This window comes from Phasianus colchicus, chromosome 10, assembly GCF_987193195.1.
Source record: "Phasianus colchicus chromosome 10, bPhaCol1.hap1.1, whole genome shotgun sequence".
NCBI lineage: Eukaryota > Metazoa > Chordata > Aves > Galliformes > Phasianidae > Phasianus > Phasianus colchicus.
The window spans coordinates 8390071-8404855 of NC_143445.1; positions in this window are offsets into that span (position 1 = coordinate 8390071).

A 14785-nucleotide genomic window follows, 5' to 3' on the forward strand; every position below is an offset into this window, starting at 1 on the left:
CTATCAGTTACATTATTTTGCTTTCATACCTTCCTTAGCTTCTATCTCACTAAGCACACATACCTACAAAAACACCATACGCTCATCTCCATACAGCAGTCCTTCCAGTCCACTTTAACTCTCTGCTATTAGTACTTCTCAGGTCACCAAGATCTATGCACTAAATTCTCTACCCTAAACACAAGTAAAAAAGGCTCCATTCAGAGATACCAAGAACCCAAGATGCTATCATGACAGACTGAGGGTAGCTAATCTAGGGAAAACCAGATGGCACTATTCATCCATAGGCAGAGCTGGAGCAGGGTGGGTAATGCAAAAAGCATTTGAGAAATAAAGAAATCCCATGGGAAAAATCATTCAAATTTAAACACAAAGATGCTCCGGTCATATCTGCATCTGTGATACCTTCACTTTCTATACATACCAATGAAATCGAGTTTTGTAAGATTTTCTTTGAATAATTGAGCTCTGAACTTTCTCTATGTGATCATTCCTACTGGAATCTGATTACGTTCACCCCATTACAAATTAAATATAATACTGTCTTCTTTGTGGTAATCTGTGCTGTAGACCCATGCAGAGCTGTGCGGAAGTCAATTCCCTTAACTGCAGGACTGAATGCAAAGTGAACAAACTGCCTGATAGGGACTGCTGAATATGGAAATAGTTAAGTGCAAGTACAGTTCATAAAACATTTAGCCAAATATTTTAAAATATGAATGAGCTTTAAAAGTAACCAGAGATTGCATCCAAACACTGTGAAAAAGAGAAAAATAGATGTTGGAAATATACAGTTTTTGCTTACCATCTTCCTTGTGAGGTGGGTTACATAGCATTGGACAACAATTAAGGGAGAAAAAAGTATGAGAGGATGAAGTTGGAGGAAAATGATCTGATTGACTTTATTTGGATGAAGACGGGAAGTTAAAACAGATGGGAAGAAAATCCTACCAGAAGTCTGGACAAGCAGTCCTGCAAGTAGCTTTCTAACCACAGGAGATGTCCAGCCAAGCACAGCAAACCTCGCTAGCACTGCAATTCCTTTCCAGCCTCAGATATAGGAAAAGGAAAAAATCTGTGCTCTGAATGAAAACATCTCAAAGTTCTTTCCAGGTGCAGGGCCTAGACTTCTAAGTGTCTTCTCTTCAGGATGCCTATGCCTTTTGTACCTCATCAAGCCAGCAGACTTCACAGCTTGTCTGCTGCAGCTGAAATCCTGTTTTAAAATAACAAGTCTCTTCTGGAATGATGCAATAGAAAAACACATTTCGATGAAAATTGCTGCAAAGATTCAAGGCTTTTCTTTCAACAGAAGCAGCCCAGCTGTATCTTGAGTCCAGGCGTACAGATAGATTGATCATATTACTTTGTTCTCCTTCCCTGTTTAAAATGGACACTGGATATGGCAAACATATCTCCCAAGCCATTATGGATACTATAATCTGTAATACAATACTATTCCCATTATATCTCAAAGGGGATAAGAGATAAGACTTTCTTACCATTCTTAGGTGACCATTGTTAAATAATGTATAGGCAGATGGATGCATTGTGATACAAGAAGAGGAGGCATTTTTTTTCTATGACTTCCAGAGTTACATCAGTGGAACATTCAAAGATTTAGGTGCTTTCCCAAAGTGCCCAAACTCCAACAGAGAAAGGAACAAACCAGCATCCTCTGGAAAAAAAAGCTCCTGAGCTAGGATAATGTCAACTTTAATGGAGTTATGCATATGTTCACTATGTGTCCTGCAATCTTCTGTCTTGCTCTCCTAGTGGGAGTGCTTTGCATTGTCATTCAGGTCATTCCAGGTTTGATTTTCATTTCTCCTTCCCCATGTCAGATGAAGGTGCCAGATCTCCTTGAAGATAGTGATCAAAACTACATTCTCACTCCCAAATCAAAATCTTGTCTCATTCAGCCTTAAAAGATCAGCATACCCTACTGTGAGGTCAAATTGGCACGGTTTTTAGGAAAAGGCCTGGCAGGATGAGAAACACCCTGTTCATAACAATCCAGAACCTGCCAGTAACAGAAGCAAGAAGAAAAACCCAGGAAATCCGTAGCAGCTCTCAACTCTTCTCAGGACTTGTCTTGCACTGTGCAATGCAGAGTGGAGGAAATGCTTGCTCGGGGGCCCAGCTGATAACATACAGATTAATCACATGAATGTGCAAGAAAACAAGCAGGTGCATAAATCCTTTAGCTATGCTATGCATTTTCTAATGCAGACTTCTTTCACTTTCATGCTGACAAGCTGTTGATTTTTTCATTTTCAATTATGAACTGAAATCCCTTTTCCTATTAATTATAAATATAGCAAGCAGTCTGCTGTTTAACTTCAGATACCATACCACTCATACTGGTTGCAAGTTTAGTCAGCTTAGTATCACTGCAATAAAATAGGTGCCGGCAGGAAAACGAAAGGTTATCTTGTATTAAATAAATACATAGCAACATGACTTCCCAGTGAAAATTCCTGCCAGATGACTACTGTTAATCTTGTAATACCATTAAACAAATCCACATTCAAAAGGGTTTCTCAGCCTATTTCAAACAGTAAAGATGAAGAAGGAAATATCTCCTTGTATTTAAGGCACAGGTTTAGGAATCTAATGATCTGACTTCTGCTCCCAGCTTTGTCACACACCATCCAGGTGACCTTTAATAAAACATCCACGTCTCAGTGTACAAAGCAGGGGCTGGGGCTAACTGGGAATTATAAAACATTCCCCTTTTACAAACAGGTAGGTGTACATTTGGCAGAAGAACTGTCACCTACGTGCTTAAATAATACAAGACAGACTGAGATCTCCTGACATCCTAATACGACTAACCTATAAAAACAGGCCAAAAAACTGTTGTTTTTACCTAGAGAGCAAGGGGTTGCTAACTGTAGATGCAAGCAAGCTGCTAAATGACTTCTTTTGCTCAGTGCATTCCCAAATGTCAGCCTCTCAGGCAGATTGCTCCATTCTGCAGCTCTGGTGTGCTCTCCTGCCCCATGCCTAAGTGCTGCTTTGAGAACCAGCCCTCTTCCTCCACCTTTCCCTGCCCTTCCCTCAGGACTTTCACCTTCATCTCTTTCCTACCCTCTTGTTAGCTCTTCTCAAGACTGCAAAGGCTACAAGAGGTTCATCTTGGACCACCTCTGACACTCCTAGAAGTTACAAAAAGGTGTCTCCTTTCTGCAGGGAGGCACATTATTCTTTTTCTTAAGACTGAAGTTTTATAAGAACTTGCTCTAACAAACCTTGTCAGCTACAGGGATCAACAAATCTGTGCTGTCACCAAGTATGTCTGACTGGCCTCTTTCAAGGAGGAAGAGCAACAGGAAGCCCAAACTTACTGTTTACTGCAGGAAGGAAGAAAACACCTCAAAAAATTAAGCCCTGCTGAAAGACAGGGCAACACCTCACACCTACAGCAAGTTCAACAGTCAGCATGCAGGAAAACAAGTTTGTCTCGAACTCATGAATTGACAGACTGGTTTCTTACAATAATTATGAATCATTATAAACTTCAAACTTCTAACTCATTATTATATTATTAACTGCTAATTCAGCTCTTCTTTCTTGTCTTCTGTCTCTTGAGAGAAATAGAAGGCATTTCAGTACTTGGAACCTATCCCTAATGGTTGATTATTTCAGTGCTTATCCCCAGGAGCACCTAGTTACCATCTCAAATAGCATTATTACTCCAATTTAGAATGGTATTAGAAATTCTGTTTATCCAGCAATCCTGGGGAAAAAAAAAACAGAACTGTATGCAGATACTAACTGTCCACACTGATAAGGAAGTGCTCAGAGCAGAAATATGCTTGCATACCTATCATTCCATTCTGAATATTCTTGGGCAATGTAAAGCTGCAGCTTTGTTATAGCCTTGAAATGGGAAATTAAATATTTATTAAACAAAGGTAGGTCTTCCTGGAAATACATGTTTATCTTCTAGCCTCGCCCTACCTCTGGAAAAATCAGTGTCACAGAGCAGTTGAATTCCTGTTTGAATGAGAGTATTGTCAGGTCCGTGAGTCCTTCAATAACCTCTGCAACATCTACAGTTCATAACACCACATATAAGGGCTGCTCCAAAAGTAATGCCTCCTTTTTATTACATTGGTCCATGACATCAAAGGCTGATGTTAGTGGTACGGCAGTAGAGGCTGAACCTTCACACCAGTATCCCATTGCATTTTGTTGCCGTGTGACAGATGGCAGCAGAGGGGCAGTCTGACATAGAAGTGTGTATGAAGCAAAGGTGTGTCACTGAATTCCCCCATGCACTAAAATATCACCCAAGGACATTCATCAACTCTCACTGAATGTTTCTGGAGAGCCAGCAGCAGATGTGGACACAACCAGGTGGTGAATGGAGTGTTTCAGCAGTGGTGGTAGCAACTGCAGTAATCTCCACTGGTGCAGAATTTTATGGATGTAACATGCTGGCTGCTGTTCACCCCTGGTGAAAATGTGTAGCTAGTGATGGCGACTGTGTTGAAAAACAGTTTTTTGTAGTTGAGAATTTGCTCTATCAAACAGTGTTATTGTGCTCTTTGCATAGAATGTAGTTTCCATGGAAACAATTAGGAGGCATTACTTTCAGAGCAACCTACACAGACATACAAACACACATAAACAAAAACCTATTATTTTTACTAAAAGTGAATGTATTTTCTTTAGAAAATTATAAGTTGAAAGTAGGATCTGTAATTCTTGCACTTCAAAAAGCATTACAACAGATGCACTCACAGAAGAGTTTTCTGCCACTGAAGCCAAGAAAAAGAATACTTTCCAGTAACTTCTGTGAAGGGAAAGCATGACTTAAGAGTGAATTTAAGTGTCTATCCCCTGTACGTTCAGAAATCCAAGTTCCCTAGAAATCATGCAATCAACCTGAAGTCATGGGTTTATATAGGAACACTTCTAACGAGAGAAGCCATTTGGGTTCTTCCGCTGTTCATTATTCTTTTGTAATGCTGTTGAGGCATTAGCTGTACTGGGTGCAGACCTGGTTGGAGATCCCCAGAAGGAGATAGAAAGAGCATCATTGATTTGATTTCCTTTTTTTTTTTTTCCCCTTCTTTTTACTCAAGATCCATCTCCTGCACGCAACCCATTTAGAGAACATTCAAATTAATTGCAAGTGCTTCTTCTCTCCTTTTAAAATGAGTAAAATGAGCAGTAGCATGTGGTACTTAACCCCCCCAAGCAAAAATCAAAAAACCAACAAACCCTCCTCAATTCCAAAATCTCTATTTTCAATGTAACACCCTAAATTGCAGTACTAATATAAACATATTATTACAACTCAGGTACAGCTCTTCGAGCAACTGGCATACATTTAGATGTATATAACTACACATCTAAAGATTAAGCATTAGAAAACTGTTTTATGTGCTACTGGACAGGCAATTCCTGTTGCAGCACATCTAAGATCAACCCTTATATTTCACATGATATTCATCAGTGCGTTCAGGTAATCTACAGCACAGGCCAAACAGCAAAAGATCAGCTGCAAGAAAGCATTGCTCATTTAATAGCCTTCATGCAATCTGTCATACTTCTTCATTTCCAGCACTGATGTATTTATCCAAATACGTCCCTGAAACAAAGTAGCTCAAGTGGCACACAACGAAGTGCTATGCTAATAAAGCTGGGTGAAAACAGAGAGGAAATGAACCTGGTTTATCTTGTTACGAGTGCGAGCTTCAACTGCATCAGGTCACAGCCTTGCCCACCTGTACCAACACTTCTGTAATTGATTCCTACAAGCCCTCATACGCTATGGCTTCCAGCTCCATTCAAATGCAGATGTGGACTAATGGAAAGGCTGTACATTTCCAAACTGGGGCTGAGGGAACACATTACTCGCCCATTCAGTGATCTGAATGCTTTTATTCTTTTCCCTAACAGCCTTTATTTTGTTGTGTGCATTTATTATTATGATTTTTTTTTTTTTTTAATTTAAACAACATGGGGCTTTTTCCATGCTAAGTTAAGAGAGGAAGGGGAAAAGAGCTAATTATATCTGAACTGAAGTGTAACCACGGCCCTATTAAATAGGTAGCAGTTATGGGCTATTGATCGCAGTTCACAGGAAAAGCTTGTCATGTAGTGTCAAGAGGTTAATGTAATTACAAGAGCGGGCAGCAGGATCAGCTGTGTCCTCAAATAGGCAAATAACTAAAAGCTGCTTTAGAGACATATAATGTTGTCAAAGCATAAATAATTCATCCCAGCATTCGAGAAGAAATTACTGCTCCGTTTCAGCATATTATTCAGCCATTAAAACCCTGCCCTTGTAAAGTCTTTTGATGTAGTCATATTCTCAGTTCTAAGAGCAATTTTGGAGCATTCAGCTTTTATTAAGCCTTATATTGTGCAGTTATCAAAGTATTAAAAAGGATATGAAACGGACTTACAATTTGTTTAATAACTATGTTGCAATCCAGATAAGAAGGAGAGAGCCCTGTGGATTTATGGAGTGCCTGTGCGGTGCAAAGCCATGGCACGATGTGATGGAATTCTCCAGCTCCCTTAAGCTGGCCCAAATTAAGTGGGCTTCAGCTATTTACTAGCACTGATAGCTGCTGCAGCCTTCAGAGCATTTGGTGATCTATTTCTCAAGATCCAGCTAATAGGACAACTGCAGGAAGCATCAATGTGCCCAGCTATTCTCCTGTTACAGCCTCTCAACTCTTTGCTCACCCTTCTGAAAGTCTTTGGCAATTCAAAATTGGAATGGCTCCACCGTTTGCATCTGTAGTTGAATTGTGCCTTGTAGCTGTTTGTAATGTCTACAGTTGTCTACATTTGCTGTCAGGACTTGTGATGTTTACGTATGTTAAATTACAGCAAGACCCTCAGCAGCTGCTGGACTGCAGCTAGCCCCAAGAAGAGGGGCAATTCAACAGGATGACAGAAAAGAGAGAACTGATGCTGTGTCACAAGGAACAGCTCTCTCCTCAGCCCTCCTGTTCATCTGATGCACAGACACTTCTGTTACACAGCCTACCTCCTCACAATGCCCTTCACTAGCAACACCTAATTGAAATTGGACGTGCTCAGCCCACCTACCCACAACCTAAGATTTACTGTGACTCTGACAACATAAGTGAAACTAAAAAACATTGAGTCTGAACATGTCACTTTGGTATCTCTAAAAACTTATCTTCTTTTTAAATAGCCAAACATAGAACAAAACAACAGCCACCAAACAAACCAATTACTCATCTGAGAGCTTTGAGAAGAGATGTGGCTTGACAGAATCACAGAATCGTAGGGGTTGGAAGGGACCTCCAGAGATCATTGAGTCCAACCCCCAGAGAAAACAGGTCCTCATTTCAAGCTGACCGAAGGGAAAGCAGACCCCCAAAACACAAACCCAACCAAGCTTTCCCCACAGTAACTATGTGCCCCACTTTCCTGCCAGAGGCTACCCCACATCCTGCCCACCTGGCATGGCTGGGGCTGGAAAATGGAGACACCAGCCCTGCCCTCCCTCTGCAATGTGAGCAGCACTGCTGCAGGAATGCTGCCAATATCGTGAAGTTGTAGTGAGCTTTTAGATAATGATGGCTGTGAACTACTGGAAGTTTATCATAAAATAAAAGGACAGGCTCTATTTCGTGTACAATTATAGAAAACAACCAGAATGAAATACTACAGCTCTCAGATCACCACTGCCTGTGAGTGGCAGCAACCTGACCAAGAAAGGAATAAAAATTTAGTTACAGAGCCATTACAGGAGAAAAAGGGGAATAAAACAGAAACTAAAGGTGAAGCTGAGCGGACCAGAAAAGAATTTCAGGGAAAGGATTCATCAACAGAGGAGAGAGAAAATATGAAGCAAGCAAAAAAAAAAAAAAAAAACAAACCACATCACCTTATGGAAGTCTTTAAAGCACCACAATTCTGACACAGCAGTTACTCTTCTGGCTTGATGTTGAGAAGAAAAAAAGTAAAGTCCTCCCCAAAAAAATTCAACTTATGAACAGGCCATCCCCAAAAGGAAAGTATTCTGATAACAGCACTTAAAGAGACAAAAAAAAAAAAAAAAAAAAAGCTATTTTCCCCCCAGATAACCTCTCTTAACAACCAAAAAAACCAAGAGATCTCAGGACAAAATCTCAAAACAATCAAATTGGTCCTCCCTGTGAATGTCCTCATCTTCGAACTTTGTGCACTGCCCTTCCTCTTCTACTTCCCAAACCTGGTGCTCAGATGTTTGCTGTGCTGTGAAGGGAGTTTGTCTTGGCTTTGTGTGTACACAAAGTGTTGACAGTGAGATTTTGATGTTTCTTACACTATTTCATTCACAACCTGAGAAAGAAAGCCCAGTTTACTCCTAAAGGAAGTTGAATTCAGTATCTTAAATTCACCACACATAAATAAGATCATTAGGAGCGTGTCAATATTCTGTATGCATAATTTACACCTCCATATAGTTAAATAAAAGAGGAGACAACATTTGAAACCACTAAAACAAACACAGTTTTCTGATGGTTCCACAGTTCTGAACTTAAGAAAAAAAAAGTAAAGGAAGAAAAAATAGGAGCTTTCCTACATTATTTCCCTGTTCTTTAGAATTTGTATGGCCTGCCCTGTGGTAGCTCTGGGATTTCAGTTCTGAAATCACCATGTGATTGACTCCATGAGGTGGAGGTTTATTCCAGCTTGGGGCTGTACTTGTCCTCATTCCTACCAGCAGAACCAGCCCAGAAGAATCAGTCAGCCCATTTCATGACTTACAGCCTTTGTCTTCTGTGAACCTACCCTGTGATAAGCAAGGATTGATGCTTGCTTTTCACATGTGCCAGGTGGTAAACATGAGACTGATGCACACGTTCCTGTGTTTGCTTAGCAGTAGCTCAGTGGTCTGCCATGACTACAGGGAACGAAACTTTTCATTGTCTCAAAGCCCTTATTAGGAATGAAGGGAAAACCTGAAGTTCTCACCTGGCTTGGATTAGAGAAGTTGGCAGTTTTGCACTTTGGGATAATATCTTTGGAAAAACATAGATTACCAAAATGAGACAATCTTATTCAAAAGGTTTTCCATTTCCATTTTCCAAAAAGCTAACTCCACATCTCCAGTTGATGAAGCAGTCTGAACCATGCCTCCTGCAGGGGAACAGTGCTGAGCTGAGCTCCTTGCTGCCAGTAGCTTCGCTCAGCAACTGGATAACAAAACAGGCAGGTTGAAATCTCTCCTCTTTGAAGGCAATGATAAAACTCCCAGTGGGGCTGGGATTTAACTTGAGGATTACAGCTGCTGTGGATCAATCCTCTACCAGGTTTAGTGAAGTTAGGCCAATTAACACCAGTCAAGGGTACAGCCCCTTCATCCTATCCAGAAAGTAATAACATCCATTATTGTGTTTCCCAGCCAGTGCTCTGCCATTCTTCTTTACCACAATTTTCCTCTCTATCTCCTACCTTTTCTAGTTTCCCAGTTCTGACCCTTGGCTTACAGAGCCCTCTGAATCTTTAAAAATATTTGTTCTCTGAGAAGTAATAGAAAGAAAAACGTTTGGATTGTTGGCTTTGTTAGAAAACTGCTTTATTCATGTCCAATTAAAACAAAGATAAAAAGTAATCTCTTCATCTTTAGTCAGGAAAGAGCTGGGTCCTTTTAAATATACAAACCCAATGAAATAGCACACAGACTGCCAGCCCCAAATCAGATGTGCATGGAGGGACGTATGCAATGCATTATGAACATCTGCCCTGCATCTCAGGTCACATCCAGGGACTTCTCAGGGCCATTGTCCGTATTCTGAACTCTTTAACACGCAACAGACTGCACATTCTTAGGTTATTTTTTGCTTCAGTAATTAGTTGTTGGTCCTTGGAAGCAGCAAGATGCTTCCAGTAAGTTCTTTGTGATACCAGGCAGTGTGTCATTATGAAAATAAATCATATATAGGAAAAAGTCAACTCACCCAACTAGTGATGAAGGTCTCCGGCCACGAAACACTCCTCTAGAAGCAGCCCTTGCAGAAGAGATGTTCCCCCTTCAGAGACCAGCCCTTAAATGAGCCCAGGGAGGGCTGGACCCTGGGCCCACTTTGCCACATGGGAGCACAGGTGATTGCTGCACAGGTGATTGCCACCGCCTCACCAGGTGCTCAATCAGCAGTTCAGGCCATGTCAGAACAGCTCCCCTACAGTAGTAAATATAGTTGTGTGTGCTTTTAATTCATTAGAGCAGACTGAATATGTTAATGTGACTTCACTTTTCATTATGACAAGTATAAAATCATGCAAGCTCTCTTGGAAAAAGCTCTCTTTTCGACATCCTTATATTACACGTAGCTCCTCTCCTCCTTTTCACCTCCTCTTCCTCAGCTCCTGTTTCCCTGCTGTGCCCCTCTCTGCCCTGTCACCTCCTTTTGCTTCCAGGCTGAGCTGCCACAGCACAGGATGCAGTGCAGATCCGTACCTGCTTGCCAAGCAGGGGCTGAGCCCAAGCACAGGAAGACAAACTGCACCAGATTTGTACTATTCAATATCAGGCAAACCCCGGCTGACTTCTTAAACCATCTTTAAGGCTGCTTTGCACTTACAGAAATCTGGCCCTTGGAATATGAACAGGGTTTTTTTGTTGCTTTTTCTGTAAGTGATGGTTTCTTGCTGGGAAGCTTTGATTGAGGCAACATAAAAAAATCCCATGCAACTCAGTTGCCCAGTCACACACTGGGTTTCAAGTGATGCATCAAAGAGGACAGTTCAAGAGCTGAATGCTTGGCTGCACTCTTCAGCAAATGCATTAAAACAATCCGGTTTGCTTTATGAAATGATACATAAACAGAGCAACAGCGTATATATCATATGCCAGCCACAAATGAACACAGCTGAAACTTGGCTTCTTCAGCTGCATTTCACTTGAACTAAAGCCCCAGAATGCAACACAGAGACCAACGAGAAAAGAAAAAGGCACCAAATGGAACAGATGAAGCAATGTAGCTCAGCTCACCCCAGCCCAGCACTGCCCCAGGTAAACACACAACTGCAGTTCACCTCATCCACAGGGATAAATGCTCATTCACAGCACTACATATGGAGGAGGCATGCTTTTCTACACAGTCTCAGACATCACTATGGGCACAATTTGTTCACAAATAGGACCTCCAGTTGCTCAATTTAAGATTCCATATGTTGTTCCTGCTAATAATGAGATTTTAAAGATTATGAGATAAACGAACTTGTCATTCTGATTCAAAAAGGTAAGCTCATAAGTCCGTGGAAATCCCTTTTTAATACGAGCAGAAAAGGCTTAGCCTTGATATAAGCCTATTCAACAGCAAATAAAAATTAGAATCAACAGTGAAAAGGATGGATGGACACAAAGTTTGTATGCCAGCAGGAAAACAAGGCTTGGTGCCACAAAATCGGCCGGTGACTTGGGACACTGGGAAGCCACAAGCACTGAGCTGCTAACAGCTGATGCCACAGATTTCTTGGGAGAGGAGAATTACAGTAAGACCTGCAGAGCACACCAGTGATTCTGCTGGCAGCTGAACCAAGGCCCTTGCTGTATTTATTTCTCTATCTGGTTTCTTTGATCAAGGCCCTCCATATCTAAACATGGGGCCCAAAATTGACTGTACGTACTTCTGGAAGACAAAACCATTCTGTTGAGCTTTTTCTCCACCACTGCAAACAACAAAAACTTGTTTCAGCTGGCTCAGTGTTTGACAACAAACAACTTTAGGAGGAGGGAATGCAGACAGTATCATTTTATAACATGCAAACTACAACCTGTAAAAACAACATATCCCTCTCCTCCCGGCCAGAGAGGCTGCAGCTGTGGCTGGCACTTCAGTGAGATGTGCAGCAGATGGGTTACACCTGGACTAATTCCTGCAGCTGGCAAAGCCTGGGTACACATTGGCCATTAGTGGCCAATTCACCTACAAAGGCAGTGCTGAGGGTAACTGGTTGCATTTATCCTAGATGCAAGCAAAAACAATGTAGCTGAAGTCAGGGTAGAAGAATGGTGCAGCATCAGTGGAGTGTTCATCTTTTCTTCTTAATCAAACTAGCCCTATGAACAAATAAAAAGCAGTCTCTGATAAATCAAGTTATCAACCAGATCTTGTAACGGCTGTAATTGTTACAAGCAGTGATTTCATCCATGACCCAAAATACACAGGTATTTTATAGAGCCTACATGCCTGCAAGACGATTCTTAAGAATCTTAAAAATACCTTAGGGGTAGATGATGTGAAGTACAACTGAGAAACTATTTAAAAACAACGATAGAAGTTACAACTAAAAGAATAACCATCAGCCTTAAACGCAGTAGGCAAAGCTTCTATACTGAATGAGAAACCCAGCTCCATACCAACACAAAGCAGCTCTCATGTTAGGGGATGAATTCTCCCAGAGAGATCATAGCAAGTTCTTGAATTTTCTCTGAATAACAATCTAGGGAATTTTCTTCTGAGAACCTTAACTGATAGCAGTAGGAAACAGAGTGTATAATTTTCTACATGGCAAAAAATTGAATATCCCTGTAACACTGCCCAGCTGTTCTTCTGTGAGTGAAGTCTCAAACTCATGTTGTCTTGGACAAAACAAGGCAACCAGGAGATACACATACAGATAAATACATAAATTCAAGGAAATGCATGTCCTCCATGCTTCTGAATTCAAGCCCTGAACGTTTTATCTCTGTAGAGCGCTTCATATACTAGCAGTAGAGCAAGCAGCTGCACACGTCTCCAGGACGTGGCTACCACAAGTGGCTTTTCCTTATTTATCATCAGCATCACCACACCAGAAATGATGGGCACCACACGCGACCCTGCAGCTCTCCCAATGCACCCATTTCCATCCCTTCTTTCTCAGCCACCCAGATACCCCATGTCCCACACTGCAGTCAGCACAGCCCCAACACTCCGAGTTCAGCTTGAACCTCAGGGGCAGTTGGTGGGACTTAACCTTAGGTTCCTTGCAATAAATAAGGGGTTACTTCCATGACAAGTTTTCCGAGGTGTTTGTTATTGTTATCAGAGAAATGAGGCTGAACCAGGCAGAGGTCTGTGCTTTACAGGGAACGCAGATGGAAGCAGCCTCCTTCCAAAAAGCTATTGCCACATGCTACCAGGAGATAGCACAGGAGCCTTTCACTGAGGAAGATTCCTCAAACTCTTCTCTAGGGATCCATAATCTTATTCCTCTCATCACTGTTACTAAGCAAGAGGAAAAGACACCCATTCTAATCCAGCACAGCTCTCATTTGCTCAAATGCACAGCACCATTGAATTCAACCACAGGTTTAATACTCAACTTGCAAGTTGTTTCAATTCAAGACTTCGTGCCAGAATAACTCCTTCACAGAAATCCCACAGTCAATCAATTAAGAAAGCCTAAAGTAATCAGTCACCCACGGCCGATTGGATTTAGCAGTCAGCGAATGCTTTTTGTTCTTGGATCAACTACACCCACTTCTAAAGCTGATTAAAAAAAGGTTGATGATCTCTTCCACCTGGCTGGGATGATAACCTGGCTGCAGCACTAATGAGCTCTGAACTCTGCAGAGGCTGCAGCACAGGCAGGTGGAAGTGAAGCAGCACTTGTGTATGGAGAGCTTCCTGACATCAGTTTAAGAAGCCAGTGGCACTTGGCTTAGGAAGGCAGCATCCCTGAGCCTGGGAGGAGTGGCTCCCCTACCCGACAGTACCACAGGGAAACGGTGCTGTGGTGAATCCTCCAAACACAGCAACTGCTCTCCTGGCACCTCTGGGAAGCAGCACCCAGCTTTTCAGTTTGTTTGCCCCTCTGTATGTGGTCACAGCCCAGCACAGTACAGGCCCTGGCCTGGCTCTGCTGCTCTTGGCAGCCCCATGCAAAGCAGAGGGCATAGTGTCCGTGTGCCCCTGCCCACCTGGCACTTACTCAATGGAAGGAAGGGGCTGTTGAGTTTTCCATTTATTCCCTCCATCTGTGCATAGCAGGAATCAGAGGTCAGTGAGCAGAACATGGATATCCAGAGACAACCTGTCGCTTCCACAGACACTGCAGCATTCTTACAGTCTTCAGAAATGACAAGAAACGTCTCTGAGGACACAGTGTCATGTTGCAGTCCTAAGAATCTGGCCAAACAAAACCCATCTACAGCCATACTATAAGCCTGAGAACAGAGCTGGCAGAGAGGAGCGGTGGGACTCCACAGAAGGCTTTGTGCTGTTGTTGGTGCCATCATTTCGTCCTGTTAAACACTACTCCAATGTTTGTGAGTAACGGCCGTTTAAAAAACACAACAGATGAGAAGACCAACCTGAAGGCGCTATCACCACTTAATCACTGCCAAAACACGCTTCTCAAAAGCTACATTTTGGGAGAGAAGGGACCTTAAAGGTTCGTGTAAACACACTGCTAAGATCTTCAAGGCGCTGCAAATCAGACGGCTGCAGTGAGATCAGTTCATGCCACCTGGGGGCCCAGATCCACTCAGTTATCCTCACTGCTTATTGCCAGTGCCACCTTTTCCATGCCTCCCACACTACACTGCCTCCATCAGCTCAGCAGCCTCTTTAAGCATGGAAGAACATCACTCAGTATTTAAAAGAGGATGAAGAAAATGCTCTCCAACGCTGGTCACACAATGCTAACCTGCATGCTGGAAGCTGTGGGTGCACCCAGCGGATGAGCCGGGCACTCCCCTGCCCTCCCTTGGGATTCCAGCACTGAACTGATGAGTACCCAGGTGATCCCACTGGTACACAGCAGTGAGATGGCACCAAAATGCTACAGACCATTTAATTCATGATGA